A 2,147-nucleotide genomic window follows, 5' to 3' on the forward strand; every position below is an offset into this window, starting at 1 on the left:
CCTCAGCAGAGGCTGCCAAAAATTGCTTATGAAAGCTGTATTTCAAGCCATCAGAGCAGGGTATTGGGAAAAGTTTTCAAGTAGCAACAATCATGCCTCAGTTCCACCTCACAGGCTATGATACTGCCACTGCGCAAAGATAAGGTTAGTGGGTCATGTGACCCTGCCCAGTTTCAGGGGACTCCTTCTCAGGACACAGTGAGCCCCACCTCAAGTCCATGCTGCACTTAGCCACTTCCCCACTGGCCTTCCCACCCTGAGGCAAGGGTGCAAGTGGGGGAAAAAGCCAGTTCAGGCCCAGCCAACACCTGCTGCTGGGCTATTACGGGTCACATAAGGAACCTGTCCTCTCTGGGAGCCACAGCCCGTTTCTTCTGGACCCCACTCCATGCCCCCAGCATCCAGAGAGCTCTTTCCATCCAGAGGCTGCTTTCACTGGCTGAGGGACACAACTCAGAACAGGCACCTGGTTGGGGTCCAAAGTGCAAACAGAACTAAGGAAGGAGGCAGCTGGTGGTCTGAACCACAGTGGCAGGGACAGGTCATACCTGTAGCACTGGTTCAGCTTCACAGCTATTGCCTGGAACAGTTCCTGTGTCCCCTGCTTTTCACAAGGACAGCTTGACAGTACTTGTGATGTGCTGTTTGACCCAGCTTATCAAATCCTTCAGCTTGTGTGCATGGTGGATCACAGCCTGCTGGCCTTTGAACCATGTTAGAAGCTCTGTGAACCGGGTGGCATTGTCACCCACAAATGTCACTTGATCTTGAATGTCACCTCACCTTAAAAGATCACGAAGCTTAAGAATGAACCGTGTGCTGGGTATGATTTCCAGCTCCTCACTCACAAACTGCTGGTAGTACTGCATAACTTGGCGTGGTAGCAGATTGTACTGAACCACAAATTCCAACTTGTGAGCACAAGTTCTGGTGGCAACAGCACAATGCCATGTGAGTACCCGCTCTGACTGTCAGTGGAGTCACTGTACTGCACCTTACAGCCTGGACAGTGCTTGAAGGTTTTCTTGAAAGAAGACACCAAGACACCACATTGGGGAACTGTGTGCTCCAGATGTCACTTATTAAAGACAGAATGTGTGCACTGCAGATGACATGAGCTGCACAGGGCAGCATTCCTTGGAGCACATCAGAGAAAGCCTTGCGTACGCACATGACATTGTTGGACAGGAATGCTGACATCTTGTTAAATTCTAAACCATCGCTCACAATTACCTTCACCATGACCTGAGACATGGTAGAAAAATTGACAGATGTGAGGTGCACTGGCTTTGTCTGAAACACAGGCAGGTCCCAGTCTGTCCAGCTCCTGGTACAAATAAAATGTACAGCACATAGTCTTGAGAGTCAGTAGCTTTATCAGCCACAATGGAGAAAGAGGCAAACTCTGCCAATGCGTCTTTTGGGGACTGCATGCAAAGCAATATTTTGTTGTTTGTTTTGAAAAATATACTTTATAGTTATATAGTTAAATATACAGCATCCTCGATAATCATTTCTACAGAAAACTTAAAACACATTTAAAACCCGTGCACCCATTACAATGGTCACCCATGTGCATCTACGCCCCCGCGCTCCCATGCACCCATCTGCAGTCCTTTCCATAGCACAGTCTCTTAGTTTTCACATGGCTGTCGGGGTTTACATTATCTGCTTACTCCCTGTCTTTGCTGTTCTCACTGTTGCTTCCAAAACTATCACTGCAAGGAGATAGTCTTGGTGAAGCTTGCTGGCACACAGAAAATTGCCAGCATTTGCCAAGTTTTGACACACATACACCCATACAGCATGCCTGGAGCTTCAGATACATCCAAAACCTTTAGCAGGTATGCTACGTGCAGACCCAAGCATACAGGCTTGGAGACTAGATAACCTGGAGACCCACTTACCCTCAGCTATACGGCCACAAGAGCAAGGTAAAAAGGAAAAATAAGAAAAACAGCCATCTTTTAAATTGTCTTGTTTTTCAAACTTAGAAAAGATGCTAGCCTCCAAAGAGGCTACCAAAAATTGCCCACAACAGCTATAATGTAAGCTGTTAGAGCAGGGTATTGGGAAAAGTTTTCAACCAGCAATGATCACGCCTCAGTTCAACCTCACAGGCTACAATATTGCCACTGCGCAAAGAT

At 47.3% G+C, this 2,147-nt stretch overlaps 2 non-coding genes across 2 annotated transcripts; both read right to left on the minus strand.

Moving 5' to 3' along the window:
- Positions 1–141, minus strand: LOC149857597 (U4 spliceosomal RNA). Its single transcript, XR_016444359.1, has one exon. It is a non-coding gene; the product is annotated as a U4 spliceosomal RNA (small nuclear RNA).
- A 1,865-nt stretch (positions 142–2,006) lies between these two features.
- LOC149857598 (U4 spliceosomal RNA) lies at positions 2,007–2,147 on the minus strand. The gene has a single exon (XR_016444357.1). It is a non-coding gene; the product is annotated as a U4 spliceosomal RNA (small nuclear RNA).

The sequence above is a fragment of the Crocodylus siamensis genome, chromosome 9 (genome assembly GCF_052110815.1).
Source record: "Crocodylus siamensis isolate JL-2025a chromosome 9, ASM5211081v1, whole genome shotgun sequence".
In the NCBI taxonomy this organism is placed as follows: Eukaryota; Metazoa; Chordata; order Crocodylia; family Crocodylidae; genus Crocodylus; species Crocodylus siamensis.